Here is a 10,251-nt window from a genome sequence, read left to right on the forward strand (position 1 = left end):
ATATTTTGGATAACAGGTCTTTATCAGATATGTCCTTCCCGAATGTTTTCTCCCAGTGTGTGGCGTGTCTTCTCATTCTCTTGACAGTATCTTTTGTACAACAGATTTTAATTGTAATGAAGTCCAGCTTATTGTTTCTTTCATGGATCCTGCCTTTGGTGTTCTGCCTAAAAGTCACTTCCAAATCCAAGTTCATCTAGATTTCCTCCTGTTAATCTTCAAGGAGTTTTATGGTTTTGCATTTTAAAAAGTTGTCTTATTTTACGTATTTTTTTAAAGTAAACTCTGCCCCCAACTTGGGGCTCGAACTCATGACTCCAAGATCAAGACTCTCGAGCTCTACTGCCCGAGCCAGCCAGGCGACCGTATGGTTTCACATTTTATATTTAGGTCTGTGATCCGTTCTGAGTTGATTTGGGGAGGGATTTAATTAATCAAGTAGCTCTGATTAAAGTCTGTTGGAGACCTCTGTGGACTGTGGGGGTGGGAAAAGCAGTGGGGAGGGGGAGGTGGCAGTCCCAACCACCCAACCAAGTGATGGAGGGTCAGTCCCAGATGGTCACAGCCTTATTTTGCGGGTGAGGACCCTGGGACTTGCCGGGAGCTGAGTCTGGAGGGTGCAGGACAGTCAAGAAGGAGGCGGGGTGGGGGCCCCGCAGGGTGTGGGAGAAGGAAGGGAATGGGTGGACAGAAGGGCTGGGATGTATGTATGCTTCTGGGCCTGGTGGGGTGGTAGGCTTGGAGGCACCTGCAGCCAAGAGACAGGAGACCACCAAGGAGGAAAGAGAAGGGGGTTCCTTCCCTGGGTCCTGCCATGGTGTCATGAAGAGGTCCCCTGACTAGGGGTCAGAGAGATGGTGAAGTGCTTGTTGTCAAGCTGGTTGATTGAGTGTAGACCCAGCAAAGGGATCAGTAAAGACAGGTGCAGGGCAGATCTCCCAGCCCTGTTATCCCTCTGCAAACACAGGCCCTTTCCTGAATGTGGATTCCACTGGGTTCAAGAGTTTTGCTGGGGAATAAAACAATTGGGCCACATCAGCCGGAAGAAAGCTGGTGTGGCCTGGGAGACTGATGGGCAGATGGGCCCACAGCTGGGCTGACAGCCCTTTGTCAGGCACAGCTTGTGGAGCTGAGTGGGAGCCTGTGGATTGGGCCTGGAAGTCATCCCAAAGCCAGATCCTCTGTCCTGGAGAGCAGGAGGGGGCAGGGGAGAGGGGGGAATGAGGAGTCTCTGTATGGCCTGACCCAGGGCCTGGAATTGAGGATGTCGGGGTGGATAAGGTTGATGGGGGCTGGGATAGGCAGGTGAGGGGGAGCCAGGATTTGTTCCCAGGCAGAATCCAGGCTGCCAGGTGAGGCCATGACAACACGTGGGGTCAGAGGTCATCCTCAGCCTCCATGGGTGGGCCACTTGCTGGACCTGGCCTGGGCTCAGAACCAGAGGGGACTCTGAGGTCAGTGAGGTTGGAGCCCTGGAGTGGCTTCACATCTGCATCAGAGCCCAGCATCTGGGGGGCTCCAGGCGGGCTCCTATCCCCTTCCTATTTGGGGCAGGCCCTGCTGTGGTTGCCCTGGAGATGCCCTGGGCTGTCCCAGCCCCGCACTCATCAGCTTCCCAGACCCCAGGCCTTGGGGGCCCATGTGGGTCTCCAGATGAGCTCCCTCAGACTCCCTAAGTTTCAGTTCCTCCAGCTCCTTCCTGGCAAGAGTGAGCCCTGAGCTGTGCCGTCCCTCACTACCTGTATGTAATCAACTGAACTCTCTACCCTCTTCAGTATGAGTCTTTCACTATAAAATGGGAACAATGTACTTTTTTTATTTTTGCAAGGGGCTCCGCTTATTAGCCAAGATATTAGCAGAGTGTGTGGCACTGCCTCCTGGTATCCAGTAGGTGCTTAATCAAGAGTGGGAGTCTTTCACAGTGCTACTAATTTTTACAGTGTTTTCCTTTGAGAAAATTAAGTTAACAATGTTTCTTAAATCTTTTTACAATGAACACACACAGTACAAGACTCAAAGATTCCCAGGATGAGAGACTGCCAGGCTCCTTCTCCTACTCCTCGGCTGTCCTTTCCCCTCCCCAGAGACGGGATGTGCTCTGCAGAGAGACACGTTGTATTTCTCCCCACCATGCAAATACTACTGATCGGTCATCATGGCCTATACCTCTTTTTGACATTGTCATTATAATTTGTTATTATAATGTCATTTTTATAACTGTGCACTGAGCAGACTCCGCCATTCTTGACACCGTAGCCTCCTTTAAGATTATATATATATATATTTTTTTTTGTCAGAGAGAGAGAGATTGCATAAGGGGGAGCAGCAGGCAGAGGGAGAACCAGACTCCCTGCTGAGCAGGGAGCCCAATATGGGACTCGATCCCAGGACCTTGACATCATGACCTGAGCCGAAGGCAGCGGCTTAACCAACTGAGCCTCCCAGGCACCCCTGTCCTTTCTTTTTTAAAACTCAATGATTAGGGGCGCCTGAGAGACCCCCCCCCCCCCCCCCGCCAATTCACACACAGAAACCTTAATCCCCAGGGCAATGATGTTCGGAGGTGGGCACCTCTGGGAGGTGGTTAGGTCATGAAGGTGGAGGCCTCTTGATGGCATTTGCGCCCTTATGTGCTGAGCGGGCACCGCGAGAGGCAGCTGTCTGCAAACCTGGAGGGTCTCTCACTCGAACCCCCCATGTTGGCACCCTGAACTTGAACTCCTAGCCCCCAGAAGTATGAGAAGTAAATGCTGGGCGTTTAAGCCATGCAGTCCGTGCTCTTCTGAGAGAGTGGCGGAGCTAGGTGCTGCCATTAAGGTGACAAGAGGGGTAACCAGCCCATGGCCAGCAAGGGAGAGAGTGCAGCCCTCCAGCCCAAGGAGCTGCACCCCCGCAGGCAGCCTGAGTGAGCTTAGAGCAGTGTCCTGCCCGGCAGACAGCATGACCTCAGCCATGTGACCCCTGAGCATAGACTCTGGCTTGAGCCTGCTCAGACCTCAGACATGCACAACCCTGAGACTGTTTTTGGAAAGCGTTGTTTGGAGCAGCTAAGTGTGTGAGCGTTTATGAGGTGGGAAGGGAAATGCCCACTTCTTTCTCTTTAGACTTCCACCTTGCTGGGATTTTTATTTTTATTTACTATTTTTAAGTCATCTCTGTGCCCAATGTGGGGCTCGAACTTATGACCCTAAGATCAAACATTGTAAGCTCCACCTACCACCGAGCCAGCCAGGTGCCCTTGCTCTGACGGGATTCTTGACATTGAGAACATTTTCATGGATCACTCATTTAATTTTTTAAAGAGCAATTAAAAAACAAAGTACTCACCTGGAAACAGGTCCACGTGAAATAAATGGACACGAAAAAGCAAATTTCAAAGCAGTACGCATCCTGTGATGACATTTTAATTTTACAATCTGTGTTTAAACAGAGATCTCTGTATAATCCCACCAGAGATTTCTGTCTCTAGAAGGTCTGCTTCCTTCCCTGGGAATGTTTACATTTTCAGCCTTATCTCCAGTCCCCGAGTAGAAAGCAGGCTTTGTCCGCTGCTGGAGGAAGCCCAAGCCTTTTTAAACCCGGTGTAGAGGGCCACAGGACCGGGGGCGGGGGGGGGGGGGGGGGGCGCACCAGCCAGGATCCCAGAATGACACGTGGCTCCTTAGAAGCTCCGTGGTCTGTGGGGTGGGAGTGCAGGGGCGAGTGATCATTCACATGGACAAGTAAGGAAAATATTGTAGGTAATGCTTTACCAGTGTTGGGCAAGGAAGAAAAACATTACAGCAGAAGAGGTAGCTCTGCAGAGGTGGCGGGGGTGGGACTGAGGAGGAGGAGGGGGGGGGGGGAGGAGGGGGAGGAAGGGGAAGCAGGTGGTGGGCCAGCGAGACATACACCCCAGCAGCCGGGTGCGGTGGGGGTGGCCGGGCTGGCCTGCCTGATTCTGGAGGCTTCCTGGGGTCAGAAGGCTGTCTCATGAGGGGAGCCTTTGAACTTGGGCTTGGGGGGATGTATGGGGGTGGGGGGTGGCCTGGGATGTGCTAGGGAATGGTGGCAGGAGGAAGGGAGCCTCCCAAGGCTGCAGAGCCCCCTTCGGCCATTTGTCTCCCACATGACAAGTTTTGTCCGTTTTGCTTCTATCTCTGAGCCCCTAAGTACCTGATGGATGAGGCAAGAGGGCCTGGAAGTGGGGGTGATCACGATCAGAACCCTCCAGAGTCCCAGGGAGGCTGCCATCTGGTCCTGAGCCATCCCTCGGACTCTGTCCCTCCTGTGCTCCTGCCTGGGTGACAGAGGAGGTCGGCTTAGGGTTCCCACACCCCTCAGGACTGCTGGCAGCAGAAGCAGATTGACCTCTGGCAGAAGAGATGGGGCCTTCCCAGGCTCCTCTACCCTGGGATTCACGCTGCCAATGTTTGGGGAGCCGCCCAGAGCCACCAAGGCCACCAGCCCCCAGTGCTTTGTCCATGCCACATGGGAGGGGGAGGGGACTCCCTTCAGCCTCAGCATACTCAGGCGCGGGGTGGATACACGTGGTTGCACGGTGACCCAGCCACCCCCTTTCCCAGGACTGACACAGGCTCTGTCCCCGAAATCACAGTGCCTCCCCTGAGGGTGGGGCTGTCGCCGATGGCTGCTGGCCTCTGTCCCCAGCGGCCCTGGCCTCCCTGCCTCCTCCTCCAGGGGGGCAGCTGCTTTCCTGACTTCCCCCTTGAAACACCAGACTTTTTTTTTTTTTTTTTTTTTTTTAGATTTTATTTATTTATTTGTCAGAGAGAGAGCGAGCGAGAGCGAGCACAGGCAGACAGAGTGGAAGGCAGAGTCCGAGGGAGAAGCAGGCTCCCTGCGGAGCAAGGAGCCGGATGTGGGACTTGATCCCGGGACGCCGGGATCATGACCTGAGCCGAAGGCAGCTGCTTAACCAACTGAGCCACCCAGGCGTCCCGAAACACCAGACTTAATGGGATTCAGAAACTCACAAACAACGTACCACTGTGAGGTGGTAGGATTCTACCCAGATTGACTGATTGATTGATTTTTTTCTTTCCTTCTCTCTTTCTTTTCTTTCTTGGGGGGAGGTGTTAGCAATATTAGGCTTTTTTTAAACGCCAAGTAAAAAGTACATGAAAAGAAAAATGCCCATATAAGCCCATCTCTTTCCTTACATCTTGCCCTGAAGAAGGATCTTCTAGAAGCTCCTCTTCCTCCCTCCCTTTCTCTTCAATTAATTAAACAAAATTTTATTGATGATTTTGCCCCTTCTTTGGGTCCTGGGGACATCCGAGGAGACCAAGAAGCAGCTGATAGGGAAAGACAGCTCAGATGCAGGGGTGTGCGGTGGGCAGCTCCCAGGGAAAGGGACTCACCACACAAAGCTGTGTTCCACAGCCCAACGGTGCCCTAGTGCACCCCCCTTGGCGCAGCTTGGTCTCCCCCTCTGCTTTGGGGACCTCACAGTGCTCCTTCACCTTCCCCCACACCTTGGGAGGAAAACAGTGTTCACATTTCTCAAAGGAGGCTCTGGGCTCTTTACCATCTCGGGCCTGAGGGACACCCTGGAGATCTGAGCCAGACCCAGAGCAGGTGGAAGTCCAAGACAAGGATGAGGGGTTACTTCCTCTGCATGACAAAGGGTGGGGACTGCCACAGCCCATTGTCACAAATCTCCCAATCCGCACTGGCTTTCTTGGGCCTCTGGCCTGGGCTGCCAAGAGTCAGTAACTCAAAACAGAGGACTTCCAGTGAAACCCAGATTTCAGATAAACAACAAAGAATTAATTAGTCAAAGTACATCCCCAGCTGTGTCTTGTCTTTTATGTGGCAGCATGACCCCTGGCGACTGCCCAGGTGTTTCATTTCCCCAGTAAAACTCTCCAAGCACCTGCAGACCCTCCAGCCCTTGCAGGAAGTCTCGGGAAACCCGGAATGGGCCCCACGCTCCCCTGGCCCCATCTCCTGGACAAAGTATCTCCCCGCCGGCCCCGCAGCTTCCTGGGTGGGCAGGACTGGCTGGAAAGAGCTGGAGGGTGTGGAAGGAATTCGGGCTGGCCGCCAGAAGGCCTGATGCTACATGTAGCCATCAGCGACTGGGGGAACTCCAGGAGGCCGTCACCTCCCTGAGCCTCCGTTGTCTCCTCTCAGAGGTTGGAGTGAGCGAGGCACTGGCTGGTGCTTCCACGTCTAATCTCCGAATCCGTGAACAGCCACCAGACACCAGAAAGACGGAGAGACGGGTCCTTGCTGGACACACCCCCATTGGTGCTGAATTATCACAGCTGTGGCCATGCTGGGCGCTGTGGGCCCTGCCCTGGCCCCGGGCTGCCCTAAGCGGGGAGCACATCCTCAGCACCCTGCTGCGGCAGCTGCAGCTCCAAGAGGCGCCCATCCTGGACGCAGGTGACGTGGAGAAGCTGGTCACCCCCGCGCACGTGATGGCCCAGTACGTGGCCCTGTTGCAGCACAGCCACGGGGTCCGCTCTCGAGGTTCAGCCAGAGGTTCCAAGATGAGGCCCTCTTGCAACCTTGCTGAGTCCTGGCTGGGGGCAGGGCAGGCGAAGATGGGAGAAGCCTGTTCTGAGGGGGCCGGTGACAAGACCCCAGGGTGTGAGGACAGCTGCATCCCAGGGAGAGGGTCTCTGTCTGCCCTGAGCGCCCCGCTGCTCAGGCCCAGGAGGAGCTGCCCCACTGCCAAGGCTGAGGCAAGAGAGGAAGGACCTGGGGTTCGGGGCTTCCTTCTGCTATTTGTCGTCCTGCCCTAGAAAGTCCCCCCACATCTCTGAGCTTGTTGGCTTCTCTGGAACCTGGGGGGGCGGGGAGAACCGGCTCTGATTCCCTCCCAGAGTGGGGGGCAGCTTGTGAGATGAGAGGGAAGGGCTGATTCCATCATTTTCAAGGTCAGCCTGTGGAGAGGTGAATGGCACTGCACCCTCTCAGCTTGTGGGGCTGGGGCGCCCCTCCTCAGTGCCCAGGGGCGGACCCACACCTGCTGCTTTCCAGCTGGGAGGGTGGGTTCTTGGAGGCCGGGAGACTCAGGTGTCGGGGACACATGGCCTGGGACTCTGAGGGGGCTGTGGGACCTGTCCCATCACTGGCCTCCAGAGTCAGTAGCCCTGCAAAAGCTGGTTACAGGCCCCACAAAAGCCAGTTCCTCCAGCTGGAGACATCTCCCTGGGCATGAGAAGGAAATGAAGGGATTTCAGGGCTCTTGCTCTGCCTCTTAGGACACTCAGCTGGTGACCAGAGATCTCCGTGGCAGGTTTCTCTGCCTCTCTCTCTCCATTGGCCCTCCAGTTTTGTTGTATCCTTTGTCCAAAGAAGGCTGCAGGTCCGGGGTCATGGCTGGCTCATAAAGTGGAACATGTGACTCTGGATCTTGGGGATGGGAGTTTGGGAGTTTGAGCCCCCACAGGGCATAGAGATTACTTAAAAGTTAAAAAAAAACAAAAAACAAAAAACCCACCAAAAAAACAAACAAAACCTACCAGAAGTCTGCATGTCTGTGCACTTAAGGCCAAGCCCCAGCCCCCACAGAGATCCCTATCCTGTGGATTCCTGGGGATCTCCCTGGGGATTCCCAGGGAAATGCTGTTGGCTGGCCCCAGATCCTGCTCCTCTAGCAGCCGCCCTTGTTCTGGAGAGGCCTCCTGACCCTGTTCCTGTCCCCAGAGGTGGCAGGCAGGTGGCTGGCTTCCGAGGCCTCCACGCATTTGCTGGTGTTCAGCATGGAGTGGTGGATGCCCCCCAACAGCAACCTGGTGTGGGCCGGCCGTGCTGCGCCTCTTCCAGGAGTCCCACTATGCAGGCATGAGTGGCTGTCCAGTACAGCACCCCCGTGCCTGCGTCACCATCGAGTGGCTGCAGGTCTGTGAAGACAGCTCCAACAGCACCTTGCTGGTGGACTCCAGGTGGGTGCTGCTAATGGGGAGGCGAGGGCAGGGGTGAAGAGGGTATGGGAGGGGAGGGGGTGTGTGGAGGTCGCAGTGGTGGGGGGAGGGGAGGGAGTCCTAGATGGGGAAGGGGGGGCAGGAGTCAGGGCGCAGGGGAGGGAGGGAGAAGTGGGGGTGCTAGCTCGGAGGAGGAGACAGGAAGGGAGAGGGCAGAGAGGGGGAACGGGGTCCCCAGCATAAGGGAGGAGAGGGGAGGCTGGGGGAGGAACCCCTAGCCTCCAGCTCAGATCCCCATCTCAGCGCTGCCCTGTCGCAGGTTGGTGTCCCTCCTTGAGAGTGGCTGGAAGGCCTTCGACGTGAGAGAGGCGGTGACCTTCTGGTAGCAGCTGAGCCGGCCTCACCAGCCTCTGCTCCTGCAGGTGACAGTGCACAGGGAGCACCTGGGCCCGCTGGCCTCGGGCACCCACAAGCTGGTGCGTTTCGCCTCCCCAGGCCCAAGGGGGTGAGCAACAGGGTGAGCCCCAGCTGGAGCTGCACACGCTGGACCTGGGGGCCTACGGGTAGGAGCCCGGACCCCACAGGGGACCCCTGATCACAGTGCACAGGGGAAACGCCAGCTGAGTCCAAGTGGGACATTTCAGGGTGCCCATGGGAGTGAGTGCCCGCAGGAGATTGTCCTTCAGTCTCAGGACAAGTGGCACTTGTGATGTACTGTTTGGCTGTTGGTAGTGACCCGTCCTTGCCACAAATAGTCAGCCTTTTGAACGTAAGGAGCAGCAGAGCAGCGCGGGGACGGTAAAGCTCCCTCCCAGATGCCCCACCCCGCCCCGCCCCCTATCCCCGTCCCCCGCTGACCCCTGCCTCTCCTTACTCCACCCCATTCGCAGAGCTCAGGGCGGCTGTGACCCCGAGGTGCCCGGGACGGAGGCCACCCGCTGCTGCCGCCAGGAGATGTACATTGATCTGCAGGGGATGAAGTGGGCTGAGAACTGGGTCCTGGAGCCCCCGGGCTTCCTGGCCTACGAGTGCATGGGCACCTGCCAGCAGCCCCCGCGGCCCCTGCCCTTGGAGTGTCCATTTCTGGGCCCGCGGCAGTGCATCGCCTCGGAGACGACCTCGCTGCCCATGATAGTGAGCGTCAAGGAGGGAGGCAGGGCCAGGCCCCAGGTGGTCAGCCGGCCCAACAGGCTGGCCACGGTGCAGAAGTGCGGCTGCTCCTGGGACGGGTGCCTGGGATCTGGAGCCTTAGGTGGGGGGGGCGGAGCCACCGAGGGACTTGGCTGTGTCAGGGCTATTGTATGTCTTGGGGAGAGCTAGGAGTTACTGCTGATGGACAAATGCTCTGTGCCATCTACTGAGCTCTCTGTCCATTCAGCTCATCTCCTGATTTTGGTTTTCCAGGGTCAAGACTCCCTGGCAACTGGGTAGCCTCTGTTGGTCTTCTCTGTTCAGGTTATGGTATCCCAAGCACTTATCTCTGTCAGTTCTATAATGGAAGAGCAGGAAGCCAAATTGCCATTGTTTCCTTGCTCTGTTGCTGGACCTGGGCTGAGCTCTGTGGATTGGGCCTGTCTTAGGGTCAAGTATGGGTTGTGTATTCCCAACCCAGATAGTAAGGACATCTTCTAACAAGTGACACGGTTTCATCTGTATTTCTCTATTTTACCCGTTACCCAGAGGGAACAGGAAGTTCTGAAGGGGATTAGGTCAATGTGCTTAGAAAAACAAGAAGGAGCTAGAGAGGACTCAGTCAAGGTCTCAGTTGTTTAGGAAGCTAAGACTGAAGCCATTCAGGGTCCAGGGCACCCATCCTGCTAGAAGGCAAGCAGATGTCTTTTGTCACTGTTGATATTTTACCTTCCTGGACACAGTGAGTGGACTTTGTTTCAACTCTACTTGCTACAAAATAAAAATGTCTGTGATGAAAAAAATCATGAGAACTGTAAGACTGTAGGTCAGCCTTTAGCTGTGGAAGCAGATGAAGGGAGCAGATGTTGAAAATGAATATGACATTTTCCAATGCACTGATCACAGGGACTGATAAGCTGTGACTTTGAACCCAGCCTGGACATCTTGAATTGGAGACAGTGTGCAGAGCTCTTATTAGCTCTGAATTCCATACCCTCCAAACCTCTATTTCCTTCCCTACACAACAGAATAATCCCTGCCTCCCAACCATCTACCGGAGATTTAAGGAAATGGTGTTTTTACCAGCACCTGCCACACCGATGGTACATGACAAGGGGTTATGGCTTTCTGAACTGACATTCAGACCCACTTGGCCTTCTCTTGATTTTGAAATAAATTTCATCTACTGAAAGTCAAGTTTAGAAATCCCTTTCCTCTCTGCAATTTTGAAATCAAAGAT

General features: G+C 55.2%; 1 pseudogene; it reads left to right on the plus strand.

Annotated features, from left to right (window-relative positions):
- Positions 1-5,922: 5,922 nt before the first annotated feature.
- Positions 5,923-10,063, plus strand: LOC116575907 (annotated as a pseudogene).
- Positions 10,064-10,251: the final 188 nt, after the last annotated feature.

The sequence above is a fragment of the Mustela erminea genome, chromosome 17, assembly GCF_009829155.1.
Source record: "Mustela erminea isolate mMusErm1 chromosome 17, mMusErm1.Pri, whole genome shotgun sequence".
NCBI classification, from domain to species: domain Eukaryota; kingdom Metazoa; phylum Chordata; class Mammalia; order Carnivora; family Mustelidae; genus Mustela; species Mustela erminea.